General features: G+C 54.5%; 1 non-coding gene and 3 pseudogenes across 1 annotated transcript; all 4 read right to left on the reverse strand.

Annotated features, from left to right (window-relative positions):
- Positions 1 to 2,566: 2,566 nt before the first annotated feature.
- Positions 2,567 to 2,762, reverse strand: LOC116967178. Its single transcript, XR_004410176.1, has one exon. It is a non-coding gene; the product is annotated as a U2 spliceosomal RNA (small nuclear RNA).
- A 241-nt stretch (positions 2,763 to 3,003) lies between these two features.
- LOC116967165 lies at positions 3,004 to 3,176 on the reverse strand (annotated as a pseudogene).
- A 4,708-nt stretch (positions 3,177 to 7,884) lies between these two features.
- Positions 7,885 to 7,963, reverse strand: LOC116967127 (annotated as a pseudogene).
- A 244-nt stretch (positions 7,964 to 8,207) lies between these two features.
- LOC116967144 lies at positions 8,208 to 8,376 on the reverse strand (annotated as a pseudogene).
- Positions 8,377 to 18,787: the final 10,411 nt, after the last annotated feature.

Raw genomic sequence — 18,787 nt, forward strand, 5'->3', positions numbered from 1 at the left:
AAAAATGTCCCCCACCCGTGCCACTCATGTGGCCCTCTGGTGTGGGATACCTTCCCTTAATTTAATTTGAGGGGCGTCTCCACCATACTGTGCCCCCCATGTCCAGCAGCGGAAGGACCCTAGACTGTGGCCCTCCCCCACCGAGCCTTGGCGTTGGCTGCACCAAGCTTCAGCGAGTCCCTTAGCACGTACTCCTGCAGTCTGCAGTGGGCCAGTCGGCAACATTCCCTGACGGACATCTCGCTCTGCTGGGTGGTGAGCAACGCTCGGGCAGACCAAAGAGCGTCTTTCACCGAGTTGATGACCCTCCAGCAGCACTCGATGTCAGTCTCTGAATGTGTCCCTGGGAACAGTCCGTAAATCACAGAGTCCTCTGTGACGGAGCTGTTCGGGATAAATCGTTCCAGGGACCCTTTCATACCTCTCCAGACTCGTTTTGCAAATCCACACTCTGCGAAGAGGTGAGCAACCGTCTCCTCTCCATAGCAACCGTCCCGGGGGCAGCGTGCGCTGGTAGTGAGGTTCCGACGATGCAGGAAGGATCTAACTGAGAGGGCTCCCCTCACCGCCAGCCAAGCCAGGTCTTGGTGCTTGTTGGTCAGTTCTGGCGATGAGGCATTTTGCCAGACAAGCTGGGCAGTCTGCTCTGGGAACCACGCCACCGGATCCATCGAGTCCTTTCCCTGCAGTGCCTGCAGGACATTCCGTGCTGACCACTGCCCGATGGACTTGTGGTCAAAGGTGTTGGTCCGGAAGAACCTGTCAACAGACGTCAGATGGGGCGGCAATGTCCAGCTGACTGGTACATTGCGTGGCATCTGCGCCAGGCCCATCCTTCGCAACACCGGGGACAGGTAGAACCTCAGCAGGTAGTGGCACTTAGTGCCCACGTGCCTTGGCTCTACACTCCGCCTGATGCAGCCACACACAAAGGTGGCCATCAGGATGAGGGCGACGTTGGGCACGCTTTTACCCCCGTTGTCTGCCGACTTGTACATGGTGACCCGTCGTACCCGGTCCATCCTCGACCCCCAGATGAACTGGAAGACGGCCCGGGTGATCCCCGTGGCGTAGGAGGGAGGGACAGGCCACACTTGTGCCAAGTACAGCAGACCCGAGAGCACCTCACACCTGATGACCACATTTTTCCCGGTTATGGAGAGGGAGCGTTGCTTCCACAGCTCCAGCTTCCTCCCCACCTTGGCTATCCGCTCCAGCCAATTTTTGTTACTCGACTCAGCCCCCCCGAACCAGATCCCCAGCACCTTCATGAAGTCAGGCTTGATGGTGAAGGGGATGGAAGATCGGTCGGGCCAGTTGCCAAAGAGCATGGCCTCGCTCTTCCTGCGGTTCACCCTGGCTCCCGTGGCCGACTCAAACTGGTCACAGATGCTGATCAATCTGCGGACCGACCTTGGATCCGAGCAGAAGACGGCGACATCGTCCATGTACAGGGAGGTCTTGACCTGAATGCCCCCACTGCCTGGCAATGTCACTCCTCTTATGCTCGCATCCTTCCTGATGGACTCGGCAAAAGGTTCAATACAGCAGACAAACAAGACAGGAGAAAGAGGGCAACCCTGCCTGACTCCAGACCTTACAGGGAAACTGTCTGATTCCCACCCATTGATTTGGACTGCACTACGGATGTTGGTGTAGAGCAGTTTGATCCAATTTCGGATTCCCTCCCCAAAACCCATTTTGGAGAGCACGTCCCTCATGTACGTGTGCGATATCCTGTCGAAGGCCTTCTCCTGGTCCAAGCTGACTAGGCAGGCATCCACCCGTCTGTCCTGCACGTAGGCGATGGTATCTCTCAGCAGCGCTAGGCTGTCTGAGATTTTCCTGCCAGGTACAGCACAGGTTTGGTAGGTGGATCACCCTCCCAGACAGTTACCGTTTTGCTGGCCTTAGACAGTCCTTTGTACTCAATGTTATGGCCCTCCATTTTTATATCTTTCATTGCCTTCCACTGCATTGTATTGGGCCATCACCTGTCCAGGTTATACATTGTCGGCAAACTCATCCGGGCTGCCCCTCAGCGAAGACAAATACCTCGATTTCCTCCAGTTGCGAACTCGAGTCTAAGGAGCGGATGGAGCCAGTAGCTCCTCTAGTGTCTGGTTGGTCCAGACCTCCGCTTGCTGTTTCCAATCCATGCAGATCTTCACGTCTGGGACGCGGTGCCGTCTCCGTGACGTAGCGAGCAAGGAATGTGAGGCATTCCACTACGGGCACATGTGGGTTTAACATATGGACCGTGATCGTCCTTTCTTTTTGATTGGGAGGGTGAAGAGTGCTGCACCTTCGCAACGACAGCGGAGCTTCATTCCCCTTCTCTTGGAAATCCTTTAACAGTTTTTGCCATCCTGTCGGGAGCACAAATGTAACGTCGAAATAACCGTTACCCGGGAAGTCCTGGAGGCAGTAGATATCCCTGGGCTCGAACTTGCAGGTCTCCAGCAATACCTTCTTTACAAAGGTGTCTCGACTGAAGGGCATCCCCTCACTGAGATCCTTGACACTAATCCTGAGGGTATTGCGGATACCCTGTCCTCTGGTTCCCATTGCAGCTGCCATTGCTACGATTTTTTAAAATCGTAATCTGCAGCTCCTGTCCTTAAAGGACCGCCAGGACTGTTCTAATAAGAACAGATCTCTTTCCCTGTTCTAACAAGAACAGACGCTCTTTATTTAGCTCTTTTACTGACTGATAAGAACAGATACTACACTTGATCTTAGCCAAAAGGCCGAGAAGCTGGGAGAACCACCTTTTTGATCAAGGTGTCTCCCCTGCCAGGTAAGTATCTAAGATTTTTTTCTCCTACCTGGAAGTTTCAGTTGCTTTTGGGTTGAAATGCGAGCAGCATCCTCCTCTTACTTGAGTGGTTCCGTCAACACCCACACACACGCAGAGTGAGAGAGGGCAGCAGGCAGACACGCAGCATTTATGCAAGCATGAAGAGTTAAGTTTTGTCTTTTGTCTTTGAAAATGTCCCAAAAGGGAGGTGCACCGTTCCCAGAGGCACTGCAATACTGGGTTGATGCGTGGAGTGGACGGAGCAAGCCCCTATTCCATCTCCCTGTTCCAAAAATCAATTTAATATATGGTCCCTAGATAATGGACGTATCAGATATTAAACTGATAAGAACAGATTTTTAAAATTTCAAAATATACTTTATTCAATTGGTAAATATATACAATTTCTGAACCATTCAAACAAAATTCATCCGACATTTTCGGAGACTATACAAACTTTTTTCCAGTACAGTTTTTTACATTTGTCAAATTTCACCAAACAGTCCCCCACCAGTGCCACTCTGTGGCCCCTGTTCAAGTAATAAATATATGCAATGTGTACACAGTGCGAAAATTTCCATCTGACATTTCAAGTTCCACAAAAAATGTCCCCCACCCGTGCCACTCATATGGCCCCCTGGTGTGGGATACCTTCCCTTAATTTAATTTAATTTGAGGGGCGTCTCCACCATACTGTGCCCCCCATGTCCAGCAGCGGAAGGACCCTAGACTGTGGCCCTCCCCCACCGAGCCTTGGCGTTGGCTGCACCAAGCTTCAGCGAGTCCCTTAGCACGTACTCCTGCAGTCTGCAGTGGGCCAGTCTTGCAGGTCTCCAGCAAGACCTTCTTTACAAAGGTATCTCGACTGAAGGGCATCCCCTCACTGAGATCCTTGACACTAATCCTGAGGGTATTGCGGATACCCTGTCCTCTAGCTCCCATTGCAGCTGCCGTTGCTACGATTTTTTAAATCGCAAGCTGCAGCTCCTGTCCTTAATGGACCGCCAGGACTGTTCTAACAAGAACAGATCCCTTTCCCTGTTCTAACAAGAACAGACGCTCTCTTTTACTGACTGATAAGAACAGATACTGTAAAAGGACTTGTTCGACACACAAAGTCTCTTACTAAGTATCTTTATTAAAGTCACTACACACATTGTGCTCTAGCTGTCCGTGGTCATCACTGGGACTAGAGAGAGAGCTAGAGGCGGGGAAGCTACAATTATACAGGAGACAATGGGGAGTTGTTAGTAGTGGTGAGGTCACTATGTTAAAGGAGCATGCACTGATCTACATCCTTCCTCTTGGAAACAAAGCGACCACGGCTCATACGCTAGAGGCAAACCAGAAACAGTTAGAAAACATCATGACGCAAACTACTCGCACACTCCGTACCGGACAGGCGGCTTGACCAAACGCCCAGAACGGGTGCGCAACCCGCCTTCCCCTTCAACCGCAGGAGCGACAGGAACGGGGGCAGGGACGGAGATGGGAGAACCGGGAGACAAACGCCCAGGCGAAGGAGAACGGGGGGAAGGAACGGGTACCGCAGCAGGTGAGGCAGGAGAAGGAGGTTCGCGTGGGCTGGGCACAGGGAGCTGAGAAGGAAGTGCCCGGGGCATGCGAGGAGTGACAGGGGCAGGAGTTACAGGCGGCGGTGAATGGACAGGCGGCGAATACGGGTCCGCGGGAGGCGGAGCAGGCTCGTTGACAAGCAGCAGGTGCCACGCCATTCGAAGATGTCAGTGGCGACAGCCATCCATGGCAACTCGGGGGCCGGCTGCTGCATGAGAGGTTGGCGTTGTTGATGCGGCAGTAGGCTGTTGCAGGCAGCACAGGCGGAGACCCTGTCCCGAATCTCCTGAACCATGCCCGGCCAGAAAAACTGGGCTTGGGCCTGGGACAAAGTGGCCTCCACCCCGGGGTGACCGTTGTGTGCGGTTTGGAAGTAGTGATCACGCAGCGCGTTCGGCACCACGACCTTGTGACCCTTCACCACCACGCCGTTGTGCAGCACCAATTCGTCCCGAACCAGGAAGTAGGGCACGGCACCGGCCGGTAGGGAAGAGCGTCGGTCAGGCCAGCCACGGCGGATGACGCCCACAAGTTGTTGCAGGGCAGGATCAGCGGCAGTGTGTTTGACCAGGGACTGCATCTGCCAAGAAGGAACAATGTTAACGTTCAGTACCATCAGGTCAGAAGATTCGTATGGATGGCGGGCAACGGAAGGGAGCGGCGCACGGGACAATGTGTCGGCCACGAACATTTCCTTGCCCTTGCGGTACACAATGTTGAACGTGAATCGTTGGAGCTGCAGCATCATTCGCTGCAACCGTGAGGAGGCCGCATGGATAGGCTTGTTCAAGATAGAGACCAGCGGCTGGTGGTCAGTTTCAATGGTGAAAGTGTTGCCCAGAATGTAGTCCTTGAATTTGGAGCATGCGAACACCACGGCAAGGAGCTCCTTCTCGATCTGAGCGTAGCGCTGCTCAGCAGGGGTCATGGTGCGAGAGGCATAGGAAACAGGCAGCTGCCGATTGTCATGGAGCTGCAGGCAGGCAGCATCGAGTCCGAACCGAGATGCATCGCAGGTGAGGACGATTGGCCTGTTCAGGTCAAAGTACGTTAAAGTCGGGGTGCGTGCGAGCTTGGACTTCAGGGCTACGAATGCCGACTGGTGATGCGGGAGCCAGACCCAGGCATTGTCCTTTTTGATCAGCTCCCTCAGGGGAGCACTCAGGTCGCTGAGGTCGGGTATGAACTTACCCAGGTAGTTGACCATGCCCAGAAAGCGCTGCAGGCCGGGCACGTCTGTGGGAGCGGGCATTTCGGTGACCGCAGCAGTCTTCTGGGGGTCTGGCTTTAGTCCCCTGGCGGTGAATACGTGGCCTACGTACGTGACTTCCTGAACGCGGAACCGGCACTTCTTCGGGTTAAGCTTGAGATTGATCTCACGAGCCCTGTCCAGGACTTGGCGGAGGTGCAGGTCGTGCTCAGCGACGTCCCTCCCGTATACCAAAATGTCATCAACAATAATAGCGCACGGCAACCCGGAAAAACAGCTGCTCCATGGTCCGCTGGAAAACCTCGCTTGCTGAGTTGATCCCAAAGGGCATGCGGAGAAAACGGAACCTGCCGAAAGGTGTGCTGAAGGTGGTCAGGAAGGATGAACGTTCATCCAGAGGGATCTGCCAAAAGGAGCTCTTGGCATCTAGGACCGAGAAGACTGTGGCTGGACCGACCTGTGCAGCGACGTCCTCCACCGTCCGCATGGGGTAGTGCGGGCGTTGGATAGCAAGGTTCAGGTCCTTCGGGTTGATGCAGATCCTGATCTCGCTCGCATCTTTCTTGGCAGCGACGACCATGGTGGAGACCCACAGGGTGGGTGCGCTCACCTCCTTGAGAATGCCCGTGGAAACCATGTCACGCAGTGTGGACTCCACGTGGCCCTTCATGGCAAAAGACACACGGTGGGCCGGTCTAATCACCGGGTCGACCCCCGGGTCAACAACGATTTTATAGGCACAGGGCAGTTTGCCCAGAACGTCATCGAAACGGTCGGGATACTCTATCAGGGGGTCCATGGGGGCCTGCAGCAGGTGGATGTCGCGGTGAAAAGAGACCAATCCAAAGTCCTGGCATGCACGGGCGCCCAGCAGGGTGACGTTATCAGAGTCCAGCAGGAGGAAAGTGAGGGGCCGAGAGGTCTCGAGAACTGTACAGATAACCGTGGCCTTCCCCACGGCGACCAGAATACCTCCCCCATAGGCATGAAGGCGGGAGTCATCGGGAGTCACCCTCTCCCCCGAGCTTATCTGCTTGAAGAGGCGAACAGACATAACGTTGGCAAACGCACCAGTATCGACCTTCGCCGGGAAGGAGTGTCCATTCACAGTAACATGTACAGAGGGATCCGTTATCAATGCAGGTGCACTCAAAAGCGAAAACAAAGTTGAATCACCATGGGTGGAACTCGTATCAGAATCAGGGAGTTCAAGCTGGTACTGGGAACCAGGCGCGCTATCACAGTCCGCAAGGTTGTTTAGACTCCTTCTAGGAGCAGGGACAGGTTTCCCACGAGAACGACAGGCGGCAGAAAAATGGTTAAGCTTCCCGCAGGAATTGCAAGTTTTACCCAGCGCTGGGCAAACGTTGAACTGGTGCGACGAGAAATTACAATTTTGGCAGCGACGAGGGGTGACCTTAGCGGGTGCAGAGGGGGTGAACCGGCGAGGCGGGCTATTGATCCGCCAGCGGCCAACGGTACCGGTGAAATTGATGTCCTGGGACGCCGGGTGAGATACGGAGCCAACAGCAGAGGCCATACGAGCCGAATGCATGGCATCCTTTAGCGACAGGTCGGGCTTCATTAGGAGCTCTTCACGCAGCTTAGAGTTTAGGAGACCGTTGACCAGGACGTCCCTGATCAATTCGTCCGTTGTAATCGCTTCAAGGCGGCACCGCCGAGCCATATGTCGCAAAGAGGCAATGAAAGCGTCAATGTGCTCACCGGGAACCTGACGCCTTGTGAAGAACTTGAAACGCTCAATAATGTTATTGGTGGGTATGTCGCATAGGGCAGTGAATTTGGTCATGAGACATACCGGGTCATAGCGGTCTTCCGGAGGGACGAACTCGAACGATGCATAATGTTCCATAGCCTCCGGACCAGCCAGGTTGAGGAGTAGGTGAGCCTGTACCACAGGAGTGGCACCAGGATGAGCGATAGCGATGTAGTGTTCATAGTCGCGCTGGAAGACAGTCCAGCGGTGCACGATGTCCTCGTCAAAAACGAGCTTGTCAGGACGACGGCACGAGTTAGCCATAGTAAAATGTAAAGGTGGGGACACAACTGGGAGAAACAAATAATAAAATAAAGCCGATAAACAGGAGACGCAAGTCTACCGCGCTGACACCATGTAAAAGGACTTGTTCGACACACAAAGTCTCTTACTAAGTATCTTTATTAAAGTCACTACACACATTATGCTCTAGCTGTCCGTGGTCATCACTGGGACTAGAGAGAGAGCTAGAGGCGGGGAAGCTACAATTATACAGGAGACAATGGGGAGTGGTTAGTAGTGGTGAGGTCACTATGTTAAAGGAGCATGCACTGATCTACAGATACTACACTTGATCTTAGCCAAAAGGCCGAGAAGCGACTTGATTGGCAGAGCCGGCAATTGTGACTTTGAACATTTTGCTGAAGATTTTTTTCTCCTACCTGGAAGTTTCAGTTGCTTTTGGGTTGAAATGCGAGCAGCATCCTCCTCTTACTTGAGTGGTTCCGTCAAGACACACACACACACACGCAGAGTGATAGAGGGCAGCAGGCAGACACGCAGCTTTTATGCAAGCGTGAAGAGTTAAGTTTTGTCTTTTTTTTTACTTTGAAAATGTCCCAAAAGGGAGGTGCACCGTTCCCAGAGGCACTGCAATACTGGGTCGATGCGTGGAGTGGACGGAGCAAGCCCCTATTCCATCTCCCTGTTCCAAAAATCAATTTAATATATGGTCCCTAGATAAGGGACGTATCAGATATTAAACTGATAAGAACAGATTTTATTTCAAAATATACTTTATTCAATTGGTAAATATATACAATTTCTGAACCATTCAAACAAAATTCATCCGACATTTTCGGAGACTATACAAACTTTTTCCAGTACAATTTTTTTACATTTGTCAAATTTCACCAAACAGTCCCCCACCAGTGCCACTCTGTGGCCCCTGTTCAAGTAATAAATATATACAATGTGTACACAGTGCGAAAATTTCCATCTGACATTTCAAGTTCCACAAAAAATGTCCCCCACCCGTGCCACTCATGTGGCCCTCTGGTGTGGGATACCTTCCCTTAATTTAATTTGAGGGGCGTCTCCACCATACTGTGCCCCCCATGTCCAGCAGCGGAAGGACCCTAGACTGTGGCCCTCCCCCACCGAGCCTTGGCGTTGGCTGCACCAAGCTTCAGCGAGTCCCTTAGCACGCACTCCTGCAGTCTGCAGTGGGCCAGTCGGCAACATTCCCTGACGGACATCTCGCTCTGCTGGGTGGTGAGCAACGCTCGGGCAGACCAAAGAGCGTCTTTCACCGAGTTGATGACCCTCCAGCAGCACTCGATGTCAGTCTCTGAATGTGTCCCTGGGAACAGTCCGTAAATCACAGAGTCCTCTGTGACGGAGCTGTTCGGGATAAATCGTTCCAGGGACCCTTTCATACCTCTCCAGACTCGTTTTGCAAATCCACACTCTGCAAAGAGGTGGGGAACCGTCTCCTCTCCATAGCAACCGTCCCGGGGGCAGCGTGCGCTGGTAGTGAGGTTCCGACGGTGCAGGAAGGATCTAACTGAGAGGGCTCCCCTCACCGCCAGCCAAGCCAGGTCTTGGTGCTTGTTGGTCAGTTCTGGCGATGAGGCATTTTGCCAGACAAGCTGGGCAGTCTGCTCTGGGAACCACGCCACCGGATCCATCGAGTCCTTTCCCTGCAGTGCCTGCAGGACATTCCGTGCTGACCACTACCCGATGGACTTGTGGTCAAAGGTGTTGGTCCGGAAGAACCTGTCAACAGACGTCAGATGGGGCGGCAATGTCCAGCTGACTGGTACATTGCGTGGCATCTGCGCCAGGCCCATCCTTCGCAACACCGGGGACAGGTAGAACCTCAGCAGGTAGTGGCACTTAGTGCCCACGTGCCTTGGCTCTACACTCCGCCTGATGCAGCCACACACAAAGGTGGCCATCAGGATGAGGGCGACGTTGGGCACGCTTTTACCCCCGTTGTCTGCCGACTTGTACATGGTGACCCGTCGTACCCGGTCCATCCTCGACCCCCAGATGAACTGGAAGACGGCCCGGGTGATCCCCGTGGCGTAGGAGGGAGGGACAGGCCACACTTGTGCCAAGTACAGCAGACCCGAGAGCACCTCACACCTGATGACCAAATTTTTCCCGGTTATGGAGAGGGAGCGTTGCTTCCACAGCTCCAGCTTCCTCCCCACCTTGGCTATCCGCTCCAGCCAATTTTTGTTACTCGACTCAGCCCCCCCGAACCAGATCCCCAGCACCTTCAAGAAGTCAGGCTTGATGGTGAAGGGGATGGAAGATCGGTCGGGCCAGTTGCCAAAGAGCATGGCCTCGCTCTTCCTGCGGTTCACCCTGGCTCCCGTGGCCGACTCAAACTGGTCACAGATGCTGATCAATCTGCGGACCGACCTTGGATCCGAGCAGAAGACGGCGACATCGTCCATGTACAGGGAGGTCTTGACCTGAATGCCCCCACTGCCTGGCAATGTCACTCCTCTTATGCTCGCATCCTTCCTGATGGACTCGGCAAAAGGTTCAATACAGCAGACAAACAAGACAGGAGAGAGAGGGCAACCCTGCCTGACTCCAGACCTTACAGGGAAACTGTCTGATTCCCACCCATTGATTTGGACTGCACTACGGATGTTGGTGTAGAGCAGTTTGATCCAATTTCGGATTCCCTCCCCAAAACCCATTTTGGAGAGCACGTCCCTCATGTACGTGTGCGATATCCTGTCGAAGGCCTTCTCCTGGTCCAAGCTGACTAGGCAGGCATCCACCCGTCTGTCCTGCACGTAGGCGATGGTATCTCTCAGCAGCGCTAGGCTGTCTGAGATTTTCCTGCCAGGTACAGCACAGGTTTGGTCCGGGTGGATCACCCGTCCCAGAGCAGACTTGACCCGGTTGGCGATGGCCTTAGACAGGATCTTGTAGTCTACATTCAACAATGTTATGGGTCTCCAATTCTTTATATCTTTCATCTCCCCCTTCTGCTTGTAGATTAGGGTGATGCTGCCCTTCCTCATGGAGTCTGACATGCTGCCGGCTAGAAGCATGTCGTTGTACACTTCCAGCAGGTCCGGGCCCACCCAGTCCCACAGAGCCGAATACAACTCGGCCGGTAAGCCATCGCTTCCGGGAGTTTTACTCGAGTCAAAGGAGCGGATGGAGCCAGTCAGCTCCTCTAGGGTCAGTGGTTGGTCCAGACTCTCCTGCTTGCTGTCCTCCAAGACCTCCGTGATAGAGGACAGGAAGTTCTGGGAGGCGGTGCTGTCTGTGGCCTTTTGGTCATACAATTCCGAGTAAAAGGATTTGCAGACCCTCATCATGTCTGTCTGCGAGGATGCTACCGAGCCGTCCTCCTCCCTAAGGCTGTTGATCACAGAGCTCCCCCTGTGAACCTTATGGAAGAAGAAACGTGAGCACGTCTCATCCTGCTCCACATGGCGGACCCTGGATCGGAAGATGATCTTGGAGGATTCAGAGGTAAAGAACCGAGCTTGCCGGTCCTTCACCTCTCTAAGTTCCTCCCTCACATCCACCCCCCTCGACTGCAGAAGGAGCAGTTGTTGCAATTCTGTCTGGAGTTGGCACAATTCCCTCTGACTCTGTCTTGCTCTCTGAACCCCTTTGGCTATGAAGAACCTCTTAATGTTCTCCTTGGTTGCTTCCCACCAGAGTGTCGGGGAGTCAAAGAGGGGCCTCACCGTTCTCCAACGTGCGTAGTCCCTCTTTAGCTCCTCAACGTTCTCTGGGGTCAACAGCTTCACATTTAACTTCCACGTCCCTCTGCCTGCCTTCCGGTCCTCCTGTAGGTGACAGGAAGCCTGAAGGAGGCAGTGGTCAGAGAAGAACACCGGCGTGAGGTCGGTGTGTCTCACCGTGACGGCCTTCGTGGTGAAGACGATGTCTATCCGGGATCGGGCCAAACCGTCCGATCTCGACCAGGCGAACCGCGGCTGGGACCCGCCTGCAGGGTCGCTGAAGGCGTCGTGCAGCTTTGCGTCTTTTACCGTTTCCATCAGGAACTTGGACGTGCTGTCCAGTCTGTTGTCGGCACTGCCGGATCGTCCAGCCGCATCAATGATGCAGTTGAAGTCACCGGCCAGAACGAGCTGCCGGGACGTGGCCAACAGCACTGGGAGCTGCTGGAGAACGGCCTGCCGCTCGCTCCGCACGGGTGGGGCATACACATTAATCAGCCGGAGCGGAGAACCACGGTACATTACATCCACCACGAGGAGACGCCCCGCAACCACCTCCCTGACCTCAGTGATGGCGAAGTTCCCTCCCCGCAGCAAGATCCCCAGGCCAGAAGCACGACAATCATTGCCCCCCGACCACACAGACAGTCCGTGGGGCCACCATCGCGACCACCTCCGATAACAGCGGAGGTGTGGCAACCCGCACTCCTGTAGAAAAGTCACATCTGCCTTGACCTTGGCCAGGTACTGCAAGGCATTAACACATCGCGCAGTGCTCTTCACACTGCGCACGTTTAAGGATGCCAGTTTGAGCTCCATTGTCCTTTAGAGTCACTGGCCGTTTTCCTGCTCCCTCATGCCCACCGCTTCGGTGAATTGCCTCACCTTTCCTGGGCTCAGATACCCGGCCTCCTCAACGGGTTGGGTTTCCCCTGTGGTAACCCGAGGTGTCGTTGGGGGGGGGCTGCTCGTTTTACCCCCTTCTGGGTGCGCCACTTCCCCCGTCTCTCGTGGCTGGGGCTCAGTGACAGGCTTACTGCTCCCGGAAACTCGGAGCTGAGGCCCAATGGCCGCTGCACTGCTCCCGGTTGCCCGGAGCTGGGGCCCATCGGCCTCTACGATACTCCCGGTTGCCCGGAGCTGGGGCCCATCGGCCGCTACAAAGCTCCCGGTTGCCCGGAGCTGGGGCCCAATGGCCACTGCACTGCTCCCGATGCCCTGGGGCTGGAGCCCCTCGACCGCTGCACTGCTCCCGATGCCCTGGGGCTGGAGCCCCTCGACCGCTGCACTGCTCCCGATGCCCTGGGGCTGGAGCTCCTCGATCGCTGCACTGCTCCCGTTGTCCTGGGGCCGGAGCCCCTCGACCGCTGCACTGCTCCCGTTGTCCTGGGGCCGGAGCCCCTCGATCGCTGCACTGCTCCCGATGTCCTGGGGCTGGAGCCCCTCGACCGCTGCACTGCTCTCGGTCTCCTGGTGCAGGTGTACAATCGTCCTGCACCTTCTCCTTTCCGCCCCGATTTTCTTCTTGTGGGGTTTCCCGTTCGCCTCATCCTCCGACGAGGAGAGGTTTCTCCCTTCTGTCAGGGAGAGAGACTGTTTTTTGGTGGTTTTTTTGGGCTTGCCATCCCTTTCTGGCCTCTGCTCCGTGTGCTGACCCTTCTGGTGTTTTTTGGATTTTACAGTAGTCCAAATTTGCTCTCCCCCCTCCTCCATCGACTCTCCCTCCTGGGCTTGGTGCTGGAGTTCTCCTGGCACTTGGGGGCTCGAGGTGGTTGAGGTGGCTGAGGTGGTTGGGCTGTCCTCATCCCTGTTTCCCCTTTCTGCTGGGGACTTGGCAGTGGTAGTGGGTGTCTCACCTACCCTGGGGGTGCTGGAAGCCGCCCCTCTTGTTGCCTGTGCATATGTGCATGCTCTTTTTGGGCAGGCCCTGTAAAGGTGGCCTCCCTCCCCACACAGGTTACAGTTCTTGCTGGCTTGACAGTCCTTTGTCTCGTGGCCCTCCATTTTGCAGTTTTTGCAGACCACTGCATTGCATTGGGCCATCACATGTCCAGGCTTATTACACTTTCTGCAAACTCTGGGCTGCCCCACGTAAATTAAATATCCTCGGTTTCCTCCAATTGCGAAAACTGATGGAGGGTGGAGGAGTGTTCCTTCCTTGTCCACCCTCAGTTTTACCTTGACCTGCCGCTTGCTCGTCCAAATCCCATGCAGATCCTTCACGTCCACGCTGTTCACTGCTCCGTCGACGTAGCGAGCAAGGAAGGTGAGGACATCCACTACGGGCACATGTGGGTTAAACATATGGACCGTGATCGTCCTTTCCTTTTGGTTTGGGAGGGTGAAGAGTGGCTGCACCTTCAGCAACGACAGCGGAGCTTCATTCCCCTTCTCCTTGAAATCCTTTAGCAGTTTTTGCCATCCTGTCGGAAGCACAAATGTAACATCGAAATAGCCGTTACCCGGGAAGTCCTGGAGGCAGTAGATATCCCTGGGCTCGAACTTGCAGGTTTCCAGCAATACCTTTTTTACAAAGGTGTCCCGACTGAAGGGCATCCCCTCACTGAGATCCTTGACACTAATCCTCAGGGTATTGCGGATACCCTGTCCTCTAGTTCCCATTGCAGCTGCCATTGCTACGATTTTTTAAATCGTAATCTGCAGCTCCTGTCCTTAAAGGACCGCCAGGACTGTTCTAATAAGAACAGATCTCTTTCCCTGTTCTAATAAGAACAGACGCTCTTTATTTAGCTCTTTTACTGACTGATAAGAACAGATATTTTTTTTTTTATTTCAAAATATACTTTATTCAATTGGTAAATATATACAATTTCTGAACCATTCAAACAAAATTCATCCGACATTTTCGGAGACTATACAAACTTTTTCCAGTGCAATTTTTTTACATTTGTCAAATTTCACCAAACAGTCCCCCACCAGTGCCACTCTGTGGCCCCTGTTCAAGTAATAAATATATACAATGTGTACACAGTGCGAAAATTTCCATCTGACATTTCAAGTTCCACAAAAAAAGTCCCCCACCCGTGCCACTCATGTGGCCCTCTGGTGTGGGATACCTTCCCTTAATTTAATTTGAGGGGCGTCTCCACCATACTGTGCCCCCCATGTCCAGCAGCGGAAGGACCCTAGACTGTGGCCCTCCCCCACCGAGCCTTGGCGTTGGCTGCACCAAGCTTCAGCGAGTCCCTTAGCACGTACTCCTGCAGTCTGCAGTGGGCCAGTCGGCAACATTCCCTGACGGACATCTCGCTCTGCTGGGTGGTGAGCAACGCTCGGGCAGACCAAAGAGCGTCTTTCACCGAGTTGATGACCCTCCTGCAGCACTCGATGTCAGTCTCTGAATGTGTCCCTGGGAACAGTCCGTAAATCACAGAGTCCTCTGTGACGGAGCTGTTCGGGATAAATCGTTCCAGGGACCCTTTCATACCTCTCCAGACTCGTTTTGCAAATCCACACTCTGCAAAGAGGTGGGCAACCGTCTCCTCTCCATAGCAACCGTCCCGGGGGCAGCGTGCGCTGGTAGTGAGGTTCCGACGGTGCAGGAAGGATCTAACTGAGAGGGCTCCCCTCACCGCCAGCCAAGCCAGGTCTTGGTGCTTGTTGGTCAGTTCTGGCGATGAGGCATTTTGCCAGACAAGCTGGGCAGTCTGCTCTGGGAACCACGCCACCGGATCCATCGAGTCCTTTCCCTGCAGTGCCTGCAGGACATTCCGTGCTGACCACTGCCCGATGGACTTGTGGTCAAAGGTGTTGGTCCGGAAGAACCTGTCAACAGACGTCAGATGGGGCGGCAATGTCCAGCTGACTGGTACATTGCGTGGCATCTGCGCCAGGCCCATCCTTCGCAACACCGGGGACAGGTAGAACCTCAGCAGGTAGTGGCACTTAGTGCCCACGTGCCTTGGCTCTACACTCCGCCTGATGCAGCCACACACAAAGGTGGCCATCAGGATGAGGGCGACGTTGGGCACGCTTTTACCCCCGTTGTCTGCCGACTTGTACATGGTGACCGGTCGTACCCGGTCCATCCTCGACCCCCAGATGACTGATAAGAACAGATTTTTTTTTTTTTAAATTTCAAAATATACTTTATTCAATTGGTAAATATATACAATTTCTGAACCATTCAAAACAAAATTCATCCGACATTTTCGGAGACTATACAAACTTTTTCCAGTACAATTTTTTACATTTGTCAAATTTCACCAAACAGTCCCCCACCAGTGCCACTCTGTGGCCCCTGTTCAAGTAATAAATATATGCAATGTGTACACAGTGCGAAAATTTCCATCTGACATTTCAAGTTCCACAAAAAATGTCCCCCACCCGTGCCACTCATATGGCCCCCTGGTGTGGGATACCTTCCCTTAATTTAATTTAATTTGAGGGGCGTCTCCACCATACTGTGCCCCCCATGTCCAGCAGCGGAAGGACCCTAGACTGTGGCCCTCCCCCACCGAGCCTTGGCGTTGGCTGCACCAAGCTTCAGCGAGTCCCTTAGCACGTACTCCTGCAGTCTGCAGTGGGCCAGTCTTGCAGGTCTCCAGCAAGACCTTCTTTACAAAGGTATCTCGACTGAAGGGCATCCCCTCACTGAGATCCTTGACACTAATCCTGAGGGTATTGCGGATACCCTGTCCTCTAGCTCCCATTGCAGCTGCCGTTGCTACGATTTTTTAAATCGCAAGCTGCAGCTCCTGTCCTTAATGGACCGCCAGGACTGTTCTAACAAGAACAGATCCCTTTCCCTGTTCTAACAAGAACAGACGCTCTCTTTTACTGACTGATAAGAACAGATACTGTAAAAGGACTTGTTCGACACACAAAGTCTCTTACTAAGTATCTTTATTAAAGTCACTACACACATTGTGCTCTAGCTGTCCGTGGTCATCACTGGGACTAGAGAGAGAGCTAGAGGCGGGGAAGCTACAATTATACAGGAGACAATGGGGAGTTGTTAGTAGTGGTGAGGTCACTATGTTAAAGGAGCATGCACTGATCTACATCCTTCCTCTTGGAAACAAAGCGACCACGGCTCATACGCTAGAGGCAAACCAGAAACAGTTAGAAAACATCATGACGCAAACTACTCGCACACTCCGTACCGGACAGGCGGCTTGACCAAACGCCCAGAACGGGTGCGCAACCCGCCTTCCCCTTCAACCGCAGGAGCGACAGGAACGGGGGCAGGGACGGAGATGGGAGAACCGGGAGACAAACGCCCAGGCGAAGGAGAACGGGGGGAAGGAACGGGTACCGCAGCAGGTGAGGCAGGAGAAGGAGGTTCGCGTGGGCTGGGCACAGGGAGCTGAGAAGGAAGTGCCCGGGGCATGCGAGGAGTGACAGGGGCAGGAGTTACAGGCGGCGGTGAATGGACAGGCGGCGAATACGGGTCCGCGGGAGGCGGAGCAGGCTCGTTGACAAGCAGCAGGTGCCACGCCATTCGAAGATGTCAGTGGCGACAGCCATCCATGGCAACTCGGGGGCCGGCTGCTGCATGAGAGGTTGGCGTTGTTGATGCGGCAGTAGGCTGTTGCAGGCAGCACAGGCGGAGACCCTGTCCCGAATCTCCTGAACCATGCCCGGCCAGAAAAACTGGGCTTGGGCCTGGGACAAAGTGGCCTCCACCCCGGGGTGACCGTTGTGTGCGGTTTGGAAGTAGTGATCACGCAGCGCGTTCGGCACCACGACCTTGTGACCCTTCACCACCACGCCGTTGTGCAGCACCAATTCGTCCCGAACCAGGAAGTAGGGCACGGCACCGGCCAGTAGGGAAGAGCGTCGGTCAGGCCAGCCACGGCGGATGACGCCCACAAGTTGTTGCAGGGCAGGATCAGCGGCAGTGTGTTTGACCAGGGACTGCATCTGCCAAGAAGGAACAATGTTAACGTTCAGTACCATCAGGTCAGAAGATTCGTATGGATGGCGGGCAACGGAAGGGAGCGGCGCACGGGACAATGTGTCGGCCACGAACATTTCCTTGCCCTTGCGGTACACAATGTTGAACGTGAATCGTTGGAGCTGCAGCATCATTCGCTGCAACCGTGAGGAGGCCGCATGGATAGGCTTGTTCAAGATAGAGACCAGCGGCTGGTGGTCAGTTTCAATGGTGAAAGTGTTGCCCAGAATGTAGTCCTTGAATTTGGAGCATGCGAACACCACGGCAAGGAGCTCCTTCTCGATCTGAGCGTAGCGCTGATCAGCAGGGGTCATGGTGCGAGAGGCATAGGAAACAGGCAGCTGCCGATTGTCATGGAGCTGCAGGCAGGCAGGCAGCATCGAGTCCGAACCGAGATGCATCGCAGGTGAGGACGATTGGCCTGTTCAGGTCAAAGTACGTTAAAGTCGGGGTGCGTGCGAGCTTGGACTTCAGGGCTACGAATGCCGACTGGTGATGCGGGAGCCAGACCCAGGCATTGTCCTTTTTGATCAGCTCCCTCAGGGGAGCACTCAGGTCGCTGAGGTCGGGTATGAACTTACCCAGGTAGTTGACCATGCCCAGAAAGCGCTGCAGGCCGGGCACGTCTGTGGGAGCGGGCATTTCGGTGACCGCAGCAGTCTTCTGGGGGTCTGGCTTTAGTCCCCTGGCGGTGAATACGTGGCCTACGTACGTGACTTCCTGAACGCGGAACCGGCACTTCTTCGGGTTAAGCTTGAGATTGATCTCACGAGCCCTGTCCAGGACTTGGCGGAGGTGCAGGTCGTGCTCAGCGACGTCCCTCCCGTATACCAAAATGTCATCAACAATAATAGCGCACGGCAACCCGGAAAAACAGCTGCTCCATGGTCCGCTGGAAAACCTCGCTTGCTGAGTTGATCCCAAAGGGCATGCGGAGAAAACGGAACCTGCCGAAAGGTGTGCTGAAGGTGGTCAGGAAGGATGAACGTTCATCCAGAGGGATCTGCCAAAAGGAGCTCTTGGCATCTAGGACCGAGAAGACTGTGGCTGGACCGACCTGTGCAGCGACGTCCTCCACCGTCCGCATGGGGTAGTGCGGGCGTTGGATAGCAAGGTTCAGGTCCTTCGGGTTGATGCAGATCCTGATCTCGCTCGCATCTTTCTTGGCAGCGACGACCATGGTGGAGACCCACAGGGTGGGTGCGCTCACCTCCTTGAGAATGCCCGTGGAAACCATGTCACGCAGTGTGGACTCCACGCGGCCCTTCATGGCAAAAGACACACGGTGGGCCGGTCTAATCACCGGGTCGACCCCCGGGTCAACAACGATTTTATAGGCACAGGGCAGTTTGCCCAGAACGTCATCGAAACGGTCGGGATACTCTATCAGGGGGTCCATGGGGGCCTGCAGCAGGTGGATGTCGCGGTGAAAAGAGACCAATCCAAAGTCCTGGCATGCACGGGCGCCCAGCAGGGTGACGTTATCAGAGTCCAGCAGGAGGAAAGTGAGGGGCCGAGAGGTCTCGAGAACTGTACAGATAACCGTGGCCTTCCCCAC

The sequence above is a fragment of the Amblyraja radiata genome, chromosome 38 (assembly GCF_010909765.2).
Source record: "Amblyraja radiata isolate CabotCenter1 chromosome 38, sAmbRad1.1.pri, whole genome shotgun sequence".
NCBI lineage: Eukaryota > Metazoa > Chordata > Chondrichthyes > Rajiformes > Rajidae > Amblyraja > Amblyraja radiata.